This window comes from Tachypleus tridentatus, chromosome 12, assembly GCF_004210375.1.
Source record: "Tachypleus tridentatus isolate NWPU-2018 chromosome 12, ASM421037v1, whole genome shotgun sequence".
In the NCBI taxonomy this organism is placed as follows: Eukaryota; Metazoa; Arthropoda; class Merostomata; order Xiphosura; family Limulidae; genus Tachypleus; species Tachypleus tridentatus.
In genome coordinates, this window is record NC_134836.1 from 118,427,969 (window position 1) to 118,445,818 (window position 17,850).

Below are 17,850 nucleotides of genomic sequence, written 5' to 3' on the forward strand. Positions count from 1 at the left end.
TTGTAGTAGTGGGGAGGTGCTCCATCTTGTAGTAGTGGGGAGGTGCTCCATCTTGTAGTAGTGGGGAGGTGCTCCATCTTGTAGTAGTGGGGAGGTGCTTCATCTTGTAGTAGTGGGGAGGTGCTCTCTCTTGTAGTAGTGAGGAGGTGCTTCATCTTGTAGTAGTGGGGAGGTGCTCCATCTTGTAGTAGTGAGGAGGTGCTCCATCTTGTAGTAGTGGGGAGGTGCTCCATCTTGTAGTAGTGAGGAGGTGCTCCATCTTGTAGTAGTGAGGAGGTGCTCCATCTTGTAGTAGTGAGGAGGTGCTCCATCTTGTAGTAGTGGGAGGTGCTCCATCTTGTAGTAGTGGGGAGGTGCTCCATCTTGTAGTAGTGGGGAGGTGCTCCATCTTGTAGTAGTGGGGAGGTGCTCCATCTTGTAGTAGTGGGGAGGTGCTCCATCTTGTAGTAGTGGGGAGGTGCTCCATCTTGTAGTAGTGAGGAGGTGTTCCATCTTGTAGTAGTGAGGAGGTGCTCCATCTTGTAGTAGTGAGGAGGTGCACCATCTTGTAGTAGTGAGGAAGTGCTGTATCTTGTAGTAGTAGGAAGGTGTTCCATCTTGTAGTAGTGGGGAGGTGCAGCATCTTGTAGTAGTGGGGAGGTGCTTCATCTTGTAGTAGTGAGGAGGTGCTCCATCTTGTAGTAGCGGGGAGGTGCTCCATCTTGTAGTAGTGAGAAGGTGCTCCATCTTGTAGTAGTGAGGAGGTGCTCCATCTTGTAGTAGTGGGGAAGTGCTCCATCTTGTAGTAGTGGGGAGGTGCACCATCTTGTAGTAGTGAGGAGGTGCTGTATCTTGTAGTAGTGGAAGGTGTTCCATCTTGTAGTAGTGGGGAGGTGCAGCATCTTGTAGTAGTGAGGAGGTGCTCCATCTTGTAGTAGTGAGGAGGTGCTCCATCTTGTAGTAGGGAGGTGCTCCATCTTGTGGTAGTGAGGAGGTGCTCCATCTTGTGGTAGTGAGGAGGTGCTCTATCTTGTAGTGGGAGGTGCTCCATCTTGTAGTAGTGGGGAGGTGCTAGTGGGGAGGTGCTCCATCTTGTAGTAGTGAGGAGGTGCTCCATCTTGTAGTAGTGAGGAGGTGCTCCATCTTGTAGTAGCGGGGAGGTGCTCCATCTTGTAGTAGTGGGGAGGTGCTCCATCTTGTAGTAGTGGGGAGGTGCTCCCTCTTGTAGTAGTGAGGAGGTGCTCCATCTTGTAGTAGTGCGGAGGTGCTCCATCTTGTAGTAGTGAGGAGGTGCTTCATCTTATAGTAGAGAGGAAGTGTTCCATCTTTGTAGTAGTGGGAGGTGCACCATCTTGTAGTAGTGGGGAGGTGCTTCATCTTGTAGTAGTGGGGAGGTGCTTCATCTTGTAGTGGTGGGGAGGTGCTCCATCTTGTAGTAGTGGGTAGGTGCTTCAGCTTGTAGTAGTGAGGAGGTGCTCCATCTTGTAGTAGTGAGGAGGTGCTCCATCTTGTAGTAGTGGGGAGGTGCTCCATCTTGTAGTAGTGGGGAGGTGCTCCATCTTGTAGTAGTGGGGAGGTGCTCCATCTTGTAGTAGTGGGAGGTGCTCCATCTTGTAGTAGAGGAGGTGCTCCATCTTGTAGTAGTGAGGAGGTGTTCCATCTTGTAGTAGTGAGGAGGTGCTCCATCTTGTAGTAGTGAGGAGGTGCTCCATCTTGTAGTAGTGAGGAGGTGCTGTATCTTGTAGTAGTAGGAAGGTGTTCCATCTTGTAGTAGTGGGGAGGTGCAGCATCTTGTAGTAGTGGGGAGGTGCTCCATCTTGTAGTAGTGAGGAGGTGCTCCATCTTGTAGTAGCGGGGAGGTGCTCCATCTTGTAGTAGTGGGAAGGTGCTCCATCTTGTAGTAGTGAGGAGGTGCTCCATCTTGTAGTAGTGGGGAGGTGCTCCATCTTGTAGTAGTGAGGAGGTGCTCCATCTTGTAGTAGTGAGGAGGTGCTTCATCTTGTAGTAGTGAGGAGGTACTCCATCTTGTGGTAGTGGGGAGATGCTCCATCTTGTAGTAGTGGGGAGGTGCTCCATCTTGTAGTAGTGGGGAGGTGCTCCATCTTGTAGTAGTGGGGAGGTGCTCCATTTTGTAGTAGTGGGAAGGTGCTCCATCTTGTAGTAGTGGGGAGGTGCTCCATCTTGTAGTAGTGGGGAGGTGCTCCATCTTGTAGTAGTGGGAAGGTGCTCCATCTTGTAGTAGTGGGGAGGTGCTCCATCTTGTAGTAGTGGGGAGGTGCTCCATCTTGTAGTAGTGAGGAGGTACTCCATCTTGTAGTAGTGGGGAGGTGCTCCATCTTGTAGTAGTGGGGAGGTGCTCCATCTTGTAGTAGTGAGGAGGTGCTCCATCTTGTAGTAGTGGGGAGGTGCTCCATCTTGTAGTAGTGGGGAGGTGCTTCATCTTGTAGTAGTGGGGAGGTGCTCCATCTTGTAGTAGTGGGGAGGTGCTCCATCTTGTAGTAGTGGGGAGGTGCTTCATCTTGTAGTTGTGGGGAGGTGCTCCATCTTGTAGTAGTGTTTAGGTGCTTCATCTTGTAGTAGTGAGGAGGTGCTCCATTTTGTAATAGTGAGGAGGTGCTCCATCTTGTAGTAGTGGGGAGGTGCTCCATCTTGTAGTAGTGAGGAGGTGCTCCATCTTGTAGTAGTGGGGAGGTGCTCCATCTTGTAGTAGTGGGGAGGTGCTCCATCTTGTAGTAGTGAGGAGGTGCTCCATCTTGTAGTAGTGGGGAGGTGCTTCATCTTGTAGTAGTGAGGAGGTTCTTCATCTTGTAGTAGTGGGGAGGTGTTCCATCTTGTAGTAGTGGGAAGGTGCTCTCTTTTGTAGTAGTCGGGAGGTGCTCCATTTTGTAGTAGTGGGGAGGTACTCTATCTTGTAGTAGTGGGGAGGTGCTTCATCTTGTAGTAGTGGGGAGGTGCTCCATCTTGTAGTAGTGAGGAGGTGCTCCATCTTGTAGTAGTGAGGAGGTGCTTCATCTTGTAGTAGTGAGGAGGTGCTCTATCTTGTAGTAGTGGGGAGGTGCTTCATCTTGTAGTAGTGAGGAGGTACTTCATCTTGTAGTAGTGGGGAGGTGTTCCATCTTGTAGTAGTGGGGAGATGTTCCATCTTGTAGTAGTGGGGAAGTGTTCCATCTTGTAGTAGTGGGGAGCTGCACCATCTTGTAGTAATTAGGAAGTGCTGTATCTTGTAGTAGTGGGAAGGTGCTCCATCTTGTAGTAGTGGGGAGGTGCTTCATCTTGTAGTAGTGGGAAGGTGCTCCATCTTGTAGTAGTGAGGAGGGGCTTCATCTTGTAGTAGTGAGGAGGTGCTTCATCTTGTAGTGGTGGGGAGGTGCTCCATCTTGTAGTAGTGGGGAGGTGCTTCATCTTGTAGTAGTGGGGAGGTGCTCCATCTTGTAGTAGTGGGGAGGTGCTTCATCTTGTAGTTGTGGGGAGGTGCACCATCTTGTAGAAGTGTTTAGGTGCTTCATCTTGTAGTAGTGGGGAGGTGCTTCATCTTGTAGTGGTGGGGAGGTGCTCCATCTTGTAGTAGTGGGTAGGTGCTTCAGCTTGTAGTAGTGGGGAGGTGCTCCATCTTGTAGTAGTGGGGAGGTGCTTCATCTTGTAGTTGTGGGGAGGTGCACCATCTTGTAGTAGTTCTTAGGTGCTTCATCTTGTAGTAGTGAGGAGGTGCTCCATTTTGTAATAGTGAGGACGTGCTCCATCTTGTAGTAGTGGGGAGGTGCTCCATCTTGTAGTAGTGAGGAGGTGCTCCATCTTGTAGTAGTGAGGAGGTGCTCCATCTTGTAGTAGTGAGGAGGTGCTCCATCTTGTAGTAGTGGGGAGGTGCTCCATCTTGTAGTAGTGGGGAGGTGTTCCATCTTGTAGTAGTGGGGAGGTGCTCCATCTTGTAGTAGTGGGGAGGTGCTCCATCTTGTAGTAGTGGAAGGTGCTCCATCTTGTAGTAGTGGGGAGGTGCTCCATTTTGTAGTAGTGGGAAGGTGCTCCATCTTGTAGTAGTGGGAGGTGCTCCATCTTGTAGTAGTGGGAGGTGCTCCATTTTGTAGTAGGAGGAGGTACTCCATCTTGTAGTAGTGGGGAGGTGCTCCATCTTGTAGTAGTGGAGGAGTACTCCATCTTGTAGTAGTTGGGAGGTGCTCCATCTTGTAGTAGTGGGGAGGTGCTCCATCTTGTAGTAGTGGGGAGGTGCTTCATCTTGTAGTAGTGGGGAGGTACTCCATCTTGTAGTAGTGGGGAGGTGCTCCATCTTGTAGTAGTGGGGAGGTGCTTCATCTTGTAGTAGTGGGGAGGTGCTCTCTCTTGTAGTAGTGAGGAGGTGCTCCATCTTGTAGTAGTGGGGAGGTGCTCCATCTTGTAGTAGTGAGGAGGTGCTCCATCTTGTAGTAGTGGGAGGTGCTCCATCTTGTAGTAGTGAGGAGGTACTCCATCTTGTAGTAGTGAGGAGGTGCTCCATCTTGTAGTAGTGAGGAGGTGCTCCATCTTGTAGTAGTGAAGAGGTGCTCCATCTTGTAGTAGTGGGAGGTGCTCCATCTTGTAGTAGTGGGGAGGTGCTCCATCTTGTAGTAGTGAGGAGGTGCTCCATCTTGTAGTAGTGAGGAGGTGTTCCATCTTGTAGTAGTGAGGGAGGTGCTCCATCTTGTAGTAGTAAGGAGGTGCTCCATCTTGTAGTAGTGAGGAGGTGCTGTATCTTGTAGTAGTAGGAAGGTGTTCCATCTTGTAGTAGTGGGGAGGTGCAGCATCTTGTAGTAGTGGGGAGGTGCTTCATCTTGTAGTAGTGAGGAGGTGCTCCATCTTGTAGTAGCGGGTAGGTGCTCCATCTTGTAGTAGTGGGGAGGTGCTCCATCTTGTAGTAGTGAGGAGGTGCTCCATCTTGTAGTAGTGGGGAGGTGCTCCATCTTGTAGTAGTGAGGAGGTGCTCCATCTTGTAGTAGTGAGGAGGTGCTTCATCTTGTAGTAGTGAGGAGGTGCTCCATCTTGTAGTAGTGGGGAGGTGCTCCATCTTGTAGTAGTGGGGAAGTGTTCCATCTTGTAGTAGTGGGGAGGTGCTCCATCTTGTAGTAGTGGGGAGGTGCTCCATTTTGTAGTAGTGGGAAGGTGCTCCATCTTGTAGTAGTGGGAGGTGCTCCATCTTGTAGTAGTGGGGAGGTGCTCCATTTTGTAGTAGTGGGAAGGTGCTCCATCTTGTAGTAGTGGGGAGGTGCTCCATCTTGTAGTAGTGGGGAGGTGCTCCATTTTGTAGTAGTGAGGAGGTGCTCCATCTTGTAGTAGTGGGGAGGTGCTCCATCTTGTAGTAGTGGGGAGGTACTCCATCTTGTAGTAGTTGGGAGGTGCTCCATCTTGTAGTAGTGGGGAGGTGCTCCATTTTGTAGTAGTGGGGAGGTGCTTCATCTTGTAGTAGTGGGGAGGTACTCCATCTTGTAGTAGTGGGAGGTGCTCCATCTTGTAGTAGTGGGAGGTGCTTCATCTTGTAGTAGTGGGAGGTGCTCTCTCTTGTAGTAGTGAGGAGGTGCTTCATCTTTTAGTAGTGAGGAGGTGCTCCATCTTGTAGTAGTGAGGAGGTGCTCCATCTTGTAGTAGTGGGGAGGTGCTCCATCTTGTAGTAGTGAGGAGGTGCTCCATCTTGTAGTAGTGAGGAGGTGCTCCATCTTGTAGTAGTGAGGAGGTGCTCCATCTTGTAGTAGTGGGGAGGTGCTCCATCTTGTAGTAGTGGGGAGGTGCTCCATCTTGTAGTAGTGAGGAGGTGCTCCATCTTGTAGTAGTGGGGAGGTGCTCCATCTTGTAGTAGAGGAGGTGCTCCATCTTGTAGTGAGGAGGTGTTCCATCTTGTAGTAGTGAGGAGGTGCTCCATCTTGTAGTAGTGAGGAGGTGCACCATCTTGTAGTAGTGAGGAAGTGCTGTATCTTGTAGTAGTAGGAAGGTGTTCCATCTTGTAGTAGTGGGGAGGTGCAGCATCTTGTAGTAGTGGGGAGGTGCTTCATCTTGTAGTAGTGAGGAGGTGCTCCATCTTGTAGTAGCGGGGAGGTGCTCCATCTTGTAGTAGTGGGAAGGTGCTCCATCTTGTAGTAGTGAGGAGGTGCTCCATCTTGTAGTAGTGGGGAAGTGCTCCATCTTGTAGTAGTGGGGAGGTGCTCCATCTTGTAGTAGTGAGGAAGTGCTGTATCTTGTAGTAGTGGGAAGGTGTTCCATCTTGTAGTAGTGGGGAGGTGCAGCATCTTGTAGTAGTGGGGAGGTGCTCCATCTTGTAGTAGTGAGGAGGTGCTCCATCTTGTAGTAGCGGGGAGGTGCTCCATCTTGTGGTAGTGAGGAGGTGCTCCATCTTGTGGTAGTGAGGAGGTGCTCCATCTTGTAGTAGCGGGGAGGTGCTCCATCTTGTAGTAGTGGGGAGGTGCTCGATCTTGTAGTAGTGGGGAGGTGCTCCCTCTTGTAGTAGTGAGGAGGTGCTCCATCTTGTAGTAGTGAGGAGGTGCTCCATCTTATAGTAGCGGGGAGGTGCTCCATCTTGTAGTAGTGGGGAGGTGCTCCATCTTGTAGTAGTGGGGAGGTGCTCCCTCTTGTAGTAGTGAGGAAGTGCTCCATCTTGTAGTAGTGCGGAGGTGCTCCATCTTGTAGTAGTGAGGAGGTGCTTCATCTTATAGTAGAGAGGAAGTGTTCCATCTTGCAGTAGTGGGGAGGTGCACCATCTTGTAGTAGTGGGGAGGTGCTTCATCTTGTAGTAGTGGGGAGGTGCTTCATCTTGTAGTGGTGGGGAGGTGCTCCATCTTGTAGTAGTGGGTAGGTGCTTCAGCTTGTAGTAGTGAGGAGGTGCTTCATCTTGTAGTAGTGAGGAGGTGCTCCATCTTGTAGTAGTGAGGAGGTGCTCCATCTTGTAGTAGTGGGGAGGTGCTCCATCTTGTAGTAGTGGGGAGGTGCTCCATCTTGTAGTAGTGGGGAGGTGCTCCATCTTGTAGTAGTGGGGAGGTGCTCCATCTTGTAGTAGAGGGGAGGTGCTCCATCTTGTAGTAGTGAGGAGGTGTTCCACCTTGTAGTAGTGAGGAGGTGCTCCATCTTGTAGTAGTGAGGAGGTGCGCCATCTTGTAGTAGTGAGGAAGTGCTGTATCTTGTAGTAGTAGGAAGGTGTTCCATCTTGTAGTAGTGGGGAGGTGCAGCATCTTGTAGTAGTGGGGAGGTGCTTCATCTTGTAGTAGTGAGGAGGTGCTCCATCTTGTAGTAGGGGGAGGTGCTCCATCTTGTAGTAGTGGGAAGGTGCTCCATCTTGTAGTAGTGAGGAGGTGCTCCATCTTGTAGTAGTGGGGAGGTGCTCCATCTTGTAGTAGTGAGGAGGTGCTCCATCTTGTAGTAGTGAGGAGGTGCTTCATCTTGTAGTAGTGAGGAGGTACTCCATCTTGTGGTAGTGGGGAGATGCTCCATCTTGTAGTAGTGGGGAAGTGTTCCATCTTGTAGTAGTGGGGAGGTGCTCCATCTTGTAGTAGTGGGGAGGTGCTCCATTTTGTAGTAGTGGAAAGGTGCTCCATCTTGTAGTAGTGGGGAGGTGCTCCATCTTGTAGTAGTGGAAAGGTGCTCCATTTTGTAGTAGTGGGAAGGTGCTCCATCTTGTGTAGTAGTGGGGAGGTGCTCCATCTTGTAGTAGTGGGGAGGTGCTCCATTTTGTAGTAGTGAGGAGGTACTCCATCTTGTAGTAGTGGGGAGGTGCTCCATCTTGTAGTAGTGGGGAGGTACTCCATCTTGTAGTAGTTGGGAGGTGCTCCATCTTGTAGTAGTGGGGAGGTGCTCCATTTTGTAGTAGTGGGGAGGTGCTTCATCTTGTAGTAGTGGGGAGGTACTCCATCTTGTAGTAGTGGGGAGGTGCTCCATCTTGTAGTAGTGGGGAGGTGCTTCATCTTGTAGTAGTGGGGAGGTGCTCTCTCTTGTAGTAGTGGGGAGGTGCTCCATCTTGTAGTAGTGGGAGGTGCTCCATCTTGTAGTAGTGGGGAGGTGCTCCATCTTGTAGTAGTGGGAGGTGCTCCATCTTGTAGTGAGTGGGGAGGTGCTCCATCTTGTAGTAGTGGGGAGGTGCTCCATCTTGTAGTAGTGGGGAGGTGCTCCATCTTGTAGTAGTGGGGAGGTGCTCCATCTTGTAGTAGTGGGGAGGTGCTCCATCTTGTAGTAGTGAGGAGGTGTTCCATCTTGTAGTAGTGAGGAGGTGCTCCATCTTGTAGTAGTGGGAGGTGCACCATCTTGTAGTAGTGAGGAAGTGCTGTATCTTGTAGTAGTGGGAAGGTGTTCCATCTTGTAGTAGTGGGGAGGTGCAGCATCTTGTAGTAGTGGGGAGGTGCTTCATCTTGTAGTAGTGAGGAGGTGCTCCATCTTGTAGTAGCGGGGAGGTGCTCCATCTTGTAGTAGTGGGAAGGTGCTCCATCTTGTAGTAGTGAGGAGGTGCTCCATCTTGTAGTAGTGGGGAAGTGCTCCATCTTGTAGTAGTGGGGAGGTGCACCATCTTGTAGTAGTGAGGAAGTGCTGTATCTTGTAGTAGTAGGAAGGTGTTCCATCTTGTAGTAGTGGGGAGGTGCAGCATCTTGTAGTAGTGGGGAGGTGCTCCATCTTGTAGTAGTGAGGAGGTGCTCCATCTTGTAGTAGCGGGGAGGTGCTCCATCTTGTGGTAGTGAGGAGGTGCTCCATCTTGTGGTAGTGAGGAGGTGCTCCATCTTGTAGTAGCGGGGAGGTGCTCCATCTTGTAGTAGTGGGGAGGTGCTCGATCTTGTAGTAGTGGGGAGGTGCTCCCTCTTGTAGTAGTGAGGAAGTGCTCCATCTTGTAGTAGTGAGGAGGTGCTCCATCTTGTAGTAGCGGGGAGGTGCTCCATCTTGTAGTAGTGGAGAGGTGCTCGATCTTGTAGTAGTGAGGGAGGTGCTCCCTCTTGTAGTAGTGAGGAAGTGCTCCATCTTGTAGTAGTGCGGAGGTGCTCCATCTTGTAGTAGTGAGGAGGTGCTCCATCTTGTAGTAGTGCGGAGGTGCTCCATCTTGTAGTAGTGAGGAGGTGCTTCATCTTATAGTAGAGAGGAAGTGTTCCATCTTGTAGTAGTGGGGAGGTGCACCATCTTGTAGTAGTGGGGAGGTGCTTCATCTTGTGGTAGTGAGGAGGTGCTCCATCTTGTGGTAGTGAGGAGGTGCTCCATCTTGTAGTAGTGGGGAGGTGCTCGATCTTGTAGTAGTGGGGAGGTGCTCCCTCTTGTAGTAGTGAGGAAGTGCTCCATCTTGTAGTAGTGAGGAGGTGCTCCATCTTATAGTAGCGGGGAGGTGCTCCATCTTGTAGTAGTGGGGAGGTGCTCCATCTTGTAGTAGTGGGGAGGTGCTCCCTCTTGTAGTAGTGAGGAGGTGCTCCATCTTGTAGTAGTGGGGAGGTGCTCCATCTTGTAGTAGTGGGGAGGTGCTTCATCTTGTAGTAGTGAGGAGGTGCTCCATCTTGTAGTAGTGAGGAGGTGCTCCATCTTGTAGTAGTGAAGAGGTGCTCCATCTTGTAGTAGTGGGGAGGTGCTCCATCTTGTAGTAGTGGGAGGTGCTCCATCTTGTAGTAGGGGAGGTGCTCCATCTTGTAGTAGTGAGGAGGTGTTCCATCTTGTAGTAGTGAGGAGGTGCTCCATCTTGTAGTAGTAAGGAGGTGCGCCATCTTGTAGTAGTGAGGAAGTGCTGTATCTTGTAGTAGTAGGAAGGTGTTCCATCTTGTAGTAGTAGAGTGGGAGGTGCAGCATCTTGTAGTAGTGAGGAGGTGCTTCATCTTGTAGTAGTGAGGAGGTGCTCCATCTTGTAGTAGCAGGAGGTGCTCCATCTTGTAGTAGTGGGGAGGTGCTCCATCTTGTAGTAGTGAGGAGGTGCTCCATCTTGTAGTAGTGGGGAGGTGCTCCATCTTGTAGTAGTGAGGAGGTGCTCCATCTTGTAGTAGTGAGGAGGTGCTTCATCTTGTAGTAGTGAGGAGGTACTCCATCTTGTAGTAGTGGGGAGATGCTCCATCTTGTAGTAGTGGGGAAGTGTTCCATCTTGTAGTAGTGGGGAGGTGCTCCATCTTGTAGTAGTGGGGAGGTGCTCCATCTTGTAGTAGTGGGGAGGTGCTCCATCTTGTAGTAGTGAGGAGGTTCTCCATCTTGTAGTAGTGAGGGAGGTGCTCCATCTTGTAGTAGTGAGGAGGTGCTCCATCTTGTAGTAGTGGGAGGTGCTCCATCTTGTAGTAGTGGGAGGTGCTCCATCTTGTAGTAGTGGGGAGGTGCTCCATCTTGTAGTAGTGGGGAGGTGCTCCATCTTGTAGTAGTGGGAAGGTGCTTCATCTTGTAGTAGTGGGGAGGTGCTTCATCTTGTAGTTGTGGGGAGGTGCACCATCTTGTAGTAGTGTTTAGGTGCTTCATCTTGTAGTAGTGAGGAGGTGCTCCATTTTGTAATAGTGAGGAGGTGCTTCATCTTGTAGTAGTGAAGAGGTGCTTCATCTTGTAGTGGTGGGGAGGTGCTCCATCTTGTAGTAGTGGGTAGGTGCTTCAGATTGTAGTAGTGGGGAGGTGCTCCATCTTGTAGTAGTGGGGAGGTGCTTCATCTTATAGTTGTGGGGAGGTGCACCATCTTGTAGTAGTGTTTAGGTGCTTCATCTTGTAGTAGTGAGGAGGTGCTCCATTTTGTAATAGTGAGGAGGTGCTCCATCTTGTAGTAGTGGGGAGGTGCTCCATCTTGTAGTAGTGAGGAGGTGCTCCATCTTGTAGTAGTGGGGAGGTGCTCCATCTTGTAGTAGTGTGGAGGTGCTCCATTTTGTAGTAGTGGGAAGGTACTCCATCTTGTAGTATTCGGGAGGTGCTTCATCTTGTAGTAGTGGGGAGGTGCTCCATTTTGTAGTAGTGGAGAGGTACTCCATCTTGTAGTAGTGGGGAGGTGCTCCATCTTGTAGTAGTGGGGAGGTGCTCCATTTTGTAGTAGTGGGGAGGTACTCCATCTTGTAGTAGTGGGGAGGTGCTTCATCTTGTAGTAGTGGGAAGGTGCTCCATCTTGTAGTAGTGAGGAGGTGCTCCATCTTGTAGTAGTGAGGAGGTGCTTCATCTTGTAGTAGTGAGGAGGTGCTCTATCTTGTAGTAGTGGGGAGGTGCTTCATCTTGTAGTAGTGAAAAGGTACTTCATCTTGTAGTAGTGGGGAGGTGTTCCATCTTGTAGTAGTGGGGAGATGTTCCATCTTGTAGTAGTGGGGAAGTGTTCCATCTTGTAGTAGTGGGGAGCTGCACCATCTTGTAGTGGTGGGGAGGTGCACCATCTTGTAGTAATTAGGAAGTGCTGTATCTTGTAGTAGTGGGAAGGTGCTCCATCTTGTAGTAGTGGGGAGGTGCTTCATCTTGTAGTAGTGGGAAGGTGCTCCATCTTGTAGTAGTGGGGAGGGGCTTCATCTTGTAGTAGTGAGGAGGTGCTTCATCTTGTAGTGGTGGGGAGGTGCTCCATCTTGTAGTAGTGGGTAGGTGCTTCAGCTTGTAGTAGTGGGGAGGTGCTCCATCTTGTAGTAGTAGGGAGGTGCTTCATCTTGTAGTTGTGGGGAGGTGCACCATCTTGTAGTAGTGTTCAGGTGCTTCATCTTGTAGTAGTGGGGAGGTGCTGTATCTTGTAGTTGTGGGGAGGTGCACCATCTTGTAGTAGTGTTTAGGTGCTTCATCTTGAAGTAGTGAGGAGGTGCTCCATTTTGTAATAGTGAAGAGGTGCCCCATCTTGTAGTAGTGGGGAGGTGCTCCATCTTGTAGTAGTGAGGAGGTGCTCCATCTTGTAGTAGTGAGGAGGTGCTTCATCTTGTAGTAGTGGGGAGATGCTCCATCTTGTAGTAGTGGGGAAGTGTTCCATCTTGTAGTAGTGGGGAGCTGCACCATCTTGTAGTGGTGGGGAGGTGCACCATCTTGTAGTAAGTAGGAAGTGCTGTATCTTGTAGTAGTGGGAAGGTGCTCCATCTTGTAGTAGTGGGGAGGTGTCCATCTTGTAGTAGTGGGGAGGTGCTCCATCTTGTAGTAGTGGGGAGGTGCTTCATCTTGTAGTAGTGGGGAGGTGCTCTCTCTTGTAGTAGTGAGGAGGTGCTTCATCTTGTAGTAGTGGGGAGGTGCTCCATCTTGTAGTAGTGAGGAGGTGCTCCATCTTGTAGTAGTGGGGAGGTGCTCCATCTTGTAGTAGTGAGGAAGTGCTCCATCTTGTAGTAGTGAGGAGGTGCTCCATCTTGTAGTAGTGAGGAGGTGCTCCATCTTGTAGTAGTGGGGAGGTGCTCCATCTTGTAGTAGTGGGGAGGTGCTCCATCTTGTAGTAGTGGGGAGGTGCTCCATCTTGTAGTAGTGGGGAGGTGCTCCATCTTGTAGTAGTGGGAGGTGCTCCATCTTGTAGTAGTGAGGAGGTGTTCCATCTTGTAGTAGTGAGGAGGTGCTCCATCTTGTAGTAGTGAGGAGGTGCTCCATCTTGTAGTAGTGAGGAAGTGCTCCATCTTGTAGTAGTGAGGAGGTGCTCCATCTTGTAGTAGTGAGGAGGTGCTCCTTCTTGTAGTAGTGAGGAGGTGTTCCATCTTGTAGTAGTGGGGAGGTGCACCATCTTGTAGTAGTGGGGAAGTGCTCCATCTTGTAGTAGTGGGGAGGTGCTCCATCTTGTAGTAGTGAGGAGGTGCTCCTTCTTGTAGTAGTGAGGAGGTGTTCCATCTTGTAGTAGTGGGGTGGTGCACCATCTTGTAGTAGTGGGGAGGTGCTCCATTTTGTAGTAGTGAGGAGGTGCTCCCTCTTGTAGTAGTGAGGAGGTGCTCCATTTTGTAGTAGTGGGAAGGTACTCCATCTTGTAGTATTCGGGAGGTGCTTCATCTTGTAGTAGTGGGGAGGTGCTCCATTTTGTAGTAGTGGAGGTACTCCATCTTGTAGTAGTGGGAGGTGCTCCATCTTGTAGTAGTGGGGAGGTGCTCTCTTTGTAGTAGTCGGGAGGTGCTCCATCTTGTAGTAGTGGGAGGTACTCCATCTTGTAGTAGTGGGAAGGTGCTCCATCTTGTAGTAGTGGGGAGGTGCTTCATCTTGTAGTAGTTGGGAGGTGCTCCATCTTGTAGTAGTGGGGAGGTGCTCCATCTTGTAGTAGTGAAGAGGTGCTCTCTCTCTTGTAGTAGTGAGGAGGTGCTTCATCTTGTAGTAGTGGGAGGTGCTCCATCTTGTAGTAGTGAGGGAGGTGCTCCATCTTGTAGTAGTGGGAGGTGCTCCATCTTGTAGTAGTGAGGAGGTGCTCCATCTTGTAGTAGTGAGGAGGTGCTCCATCTTGTAGTAGTGAGGAGGTGCTCCATCTTGTAGTAGAGGGGAGGTGCTCCATCTTGTAGTAGTGGGGAGGTGCTCCATCTTGTAGTAGAGGGAAGGTGCTCCATCTTGAAGTAGTGAGGAGGTGTTCCATCTTGTAGTAGTGAGGAGGTGCTCCATCTTGTAGTAGTGAGGAGGTGCTCCATCTTGTAGTAGTGAGGAGGTGCTCCATCTTGTAGTAGTGAGGAGGTGCTCCATCTTGTAGTAGTGGGGAGGTGCTCCATCTTGTAGTAGTGAGGAGGTGCTCCTTCTTGTAGTAGTGAGGAGGTGTTCCATCTTGTAGTAGTGGGGAGGTGCACCATCTTGTAGTAGTGGGGAGGTGCTCCATCTTGTAGTAGTGGGGAGGTGCTCCATCTTGTAGTAGTGAGGAGGTGCTCCTTCTTGTAGTAGTGAGGAGGTGTTCCATCTTGTAGTAGTGGGGTGGTGCACCATCTTGTAGTAGTGGGGAGGTGCTCCATTTTGTAGTAGTGAGGAGGTGCTCCCTCTTGTAGTAGTGAGGAGGTGCTCCATTTTGTAGTAGTGGGGAGGTGCTCCCTCTTGTAGTAGTGAGGAGGTGCTTCATCTTGTAGTAGTGGGAGGTGCTCCATCTTGTAGTAGTGGGGAGGTGCTCCATCTTGTAGTAGTGGGGAGGTGCTTCATCTTGTAGTTGTGGGGAGGTGCACCATCTTGTAGTAGTGTTCAGGTGCTTCATCTTGTAGTTGTGTGGAGGTGCACCATCTTGTAGTAGTGAGGAGGTGCTCCATTTTGTAATAGTGAGGAGGTGCTTCATCTTGTAGTAGTGAAGAGGTGCTTCATCTTGTAGTGGTGGGGAGGTGCTCCATCTTGTAGTAGTGGGTAGGTGCTTCAGATTGTAGTAGTGGGGAGGTGCTCCATCTTGTAGTAGTGGGGAGGTGCTTCATCTTATAGTTGTGGGGAGGTGCACCATCTTGTAGTAGTGTTTCGGTGCTTCATCTTGTAGTAGTGAGGAGGTGCTCCATTTTTTAATAGTGAGGAGGTGCTCCATCTTGTAGTAGTGGGGAGGTGCTCCATCTTGTAGTAGTGAGGAGGTGCTCCATCTTGTAGTAGTGAGGAGGTGCTCCATCTTGTAGTAGTGTGGAGGTGCTCCATTTTGTAGTAGTGGGGAAGGTACTCCATCTTGTAGTATTCAGGGAGGTGCTTCATCTTGTAGTAGTGGGGAGGTGCTCCATTTTGTAGTAGTGGAGAGGTACTCCATCTTGTAGTAGTGGGGAGGTGCTACATCTTGTAGTAGTGGGGAGGTGCTCTCTTTTGTAGTAGTCGGGAGGTGCTCCATTTTGTAGTAGTGGGGAGGTACTCCATCTTGTAGTAGTGGGGAGGTGCTTCATCTTGTAGTAGTGGGAAGGTGCTCCATCTTGTAGTAGTGAGGAGGTGCTCCATCTTGTAGTAGTGAGGAGGTGCTTCATCTTGTAGTAGTGAGGAGGTGCTCTATCTTGTATTAGTGGTGAGGTGCTTCATCTTGTAGTAGTGAAAAGGTACTTCATCTTGTAGTAGTGGGGAGGTGTTCCATCTTGTAGTAGTGGGGAGATGTTCCATCTTGTAGTAGTGGGGAAGTGTTCCATCTTGTAGTAGTGGGGAGCTGCACCATCTTGTAGTGGTGAGGAGGTGCACCATCTTGTAGTAATTAGGAAGTGCTGTATCTTGTAGTAGTGGGAAGGTGCTCCATCTTGTAGTAGTGGGGAGGTGCTTCATCTTGTAGTAGTGGGAAGGTGCTCCATCTCTTGTAGTAGGAGGGGAGGGGCTTCATCTTGTAGTAGTGAGGAGGTGCTTCATCTTGTAGTGGTGGGAGGTGCTCCATCTTGTAGTAGTGGGTAGGTGCTTCAGCTTGTAGTAGTGGGAGGTGCTCCATCTTGTAGTAGTGGGGAGGTGCTTCATCTTTGTAGTTGTGGGGAGGTGCACCATCTTGTAGTAGTGTTCAGGTGCTTCATCTTGTAGTAGTGGGGAGGTGCTGTATCTTGTAGTTGTGGGGAGGTGCACCATCTTGTAGTAGTGTTTAGGTGCTTCATCTTGTAGTAGTGAGGAGGTGCTCCATTTTGTAATAGTGAAGAGGTGCCCCATCTTGTAGTAGTGGGAGGTGCTCCATCTTGTAGTAGTGAGGTGCTCCATCTTGTAGTAGTGAGGAGGTGCTTCATCTTGTAGTAGTGAGGAGGTACTCCATCTTGTAGTAGTGGGGAGATGCTCCATCTTGTAGTAGTGGGGAAGTGTTCCATCTTGTAGTAGTGGGGAGCTGCACCATCTTGTAGTGGTGGGGAGGTGCACCATCTTGTAGTAATTAGGAAGTGCTGTATCTTGTAGTAGTGGGAAGGTGCTCCATCTTGTAGTAGTGGGGAGGTGCTTCATCTTGTAGTAGTGGGGAGGTACTCCATCTTGTAGTAGTGGGGAGGTGCTCCATCTTGTAGTAGTGGGGAGGTGCTTCATCTTGTAGTAGTGGGGAGGTGCTCTCTCTTGTAGTAGTGAGGAGGTGCTTCATCTTGTAGTAGTGGGGAGGTGCTCCATCTTGTAGTAGTGAGGAGGTGCTCCATCTTGTAGTAGTGGGGAGATGCTCCATCTTGTAGTAGTGGGGAAGTGTTCCATCTTGTAGTAGTGGGGAGCTGCACCATCTTGTAGTGGTGAGGGAGGTGCACCATCTTGTAGTAGTAGGAAGTGCTGTATCTTGTAGTAGTGGGAAGGTGCTCCATCTTGTAGTAGTGGGAGGTGCTTCATCTTGTAGTAGTGGGAGGTACTCCATCTTGTAGTAGTGAGGAGGTGCTCCATCTTGTAGTAGTGAGGAGGTGCTTCATCTTGTAGTAGTGGGAGGTGCTCTCTCTTGTAGTAGTGAGGAGGTGCTTCATCTTGTAGTAGTGGGGAGGTGCTCCATCTTGTAGTAGTGAGGAGGTGCTCCCATCTTGTAGTAGTGGGAGGTGCTCCATCTTGTAGTAGTGAGGAGGTGCTCCATCTTGTAGTAGTGAGGAGGTGCTCCATCTTGTAGTAGTGAGGAGGTGCTCCATCTTGCAGTAGTGGGGAGGTGCTCCATCTTGTAGTAGTGGGGAGGTGCTCCATCTTGTAGTAGTGGGGAGGTGCTCCATCTTGTAGTAGTGGGGAGGTGCTCCATCTTGTAGTAGTGAGGAGGTGCTCCATCTTGTAGTAGTGAGGAGGTGTTCCATCTTGTAGTAGTGAGGAGGTGCTCCATCTTGTAGTAGTGAGGAGGTGTTCCATCTTGTAGTAGTGGGGTGGTGCACCATCTTGTAGTAGTGGGGAGGTGCTCCATTTTGTAGTAGTGAGGAGGTGCTCCCTCTTGTAGTAGTGAGGAGGTGCTCCATTTTGTAGTAGTGGGAAGGTACTCCATCTTGTAGTATTCGGGAGGTGCTTCATCTTGTAGTAGTGGGGAGGTGCTCCATTTTGTAGTAGTGGAGAGGTACTCCATCTTGTAGTAGTGAGGAGGTGCTCCATCTTGTAGTAGTGGGGAGGTGCTCTCTTTTGTAGTAGTCGAGAGGTGCTCCATTTTGTAGTAGTGGGGAGGTACTCCATCTTGTAGTAGTGGGAAGGTGCTCCATCTTGTAGTAGTGGGGAGGTGCTTCATCTTGTAGTAGTGGGAGGTACTCCATCTTGTAGTAGTGGGGAGGTGCTCCATCTTGTAGTAGTGAAGAGGTGCTCTCTCTTGTAGTAGTGAGGAGGTGCTTCATCTTGTAGTAGTGGGGAGGTGCTCCATCTTGTAGTAGTGAGGAGGTGCTCCATCTTGTAGTAGTGGGGAGGTGCTCCATCTTGTAGTAGTGAGGAGGTGCTCCATCTTGTAGTAGTGAGGAGGTGCTCCATCTTGTAGTAGTGAGGAGGTGCTCCATCTTGTAGTAGTGGGGAGGTGCTCCATCTTGTAGTAGTGGGGAGGTGCTCCATCTTGTAGTAGGGGAGGTGCTCCATCTTGTAGTAGTGAGGAGGTGTTCCATCTTGTAGTAGTGAGGAGGTGCTCCATCTTGTAGTAGTGAGGTGCTCCATCTTGTAGTAGTGAGGAGGTGCTCCATCTTGTAGTAGTGAGGAAGTGCTCCATCTTGTAGTAGTGGGGAGGTGCTCCATCTTGTAGTAGTGGGGAGGTGCTCCATCTTGTAGTAGTGAGGAGGTGCTCCTTCTTGTAGTAGTGAGGAGGTGTTCCATCTTGTAGTAGTGGGGAGGTGCACCATCTTGTAGTAGTGGGGAAGTGCTCCATCTTGTAGTAGTGGGAGGTGCTCCATCTTGTAGTAGTGAGGAGGTGCTCCTTCTTGTAGTAGTGAGGAGGTGTTCCATCTTGTAGTAGTGGGGTGGTGCACCATCTTGTAGTAGTGGGGAGGTGCTCCATTTTGTAGTAGTGAGGAGGTGCTCCCTCTTGTAGTAGTGAGGAGGTGCTCCATCTTGTAGTAGTGGGGAGGTGCTCCATCTTGTGTAGTGAGGTGCTTCATCTTGTAGTAGTGGGAGGTGCTCCATCTTGTAGTAGTGGGGAGGTGCTCCATCTTGTAGTAGTGGGGAGGTGCTTCATCTTGTAGTTGTGGGGAGGTGCACCATCTTGTAGTAGTGTTCAGGTGCTTC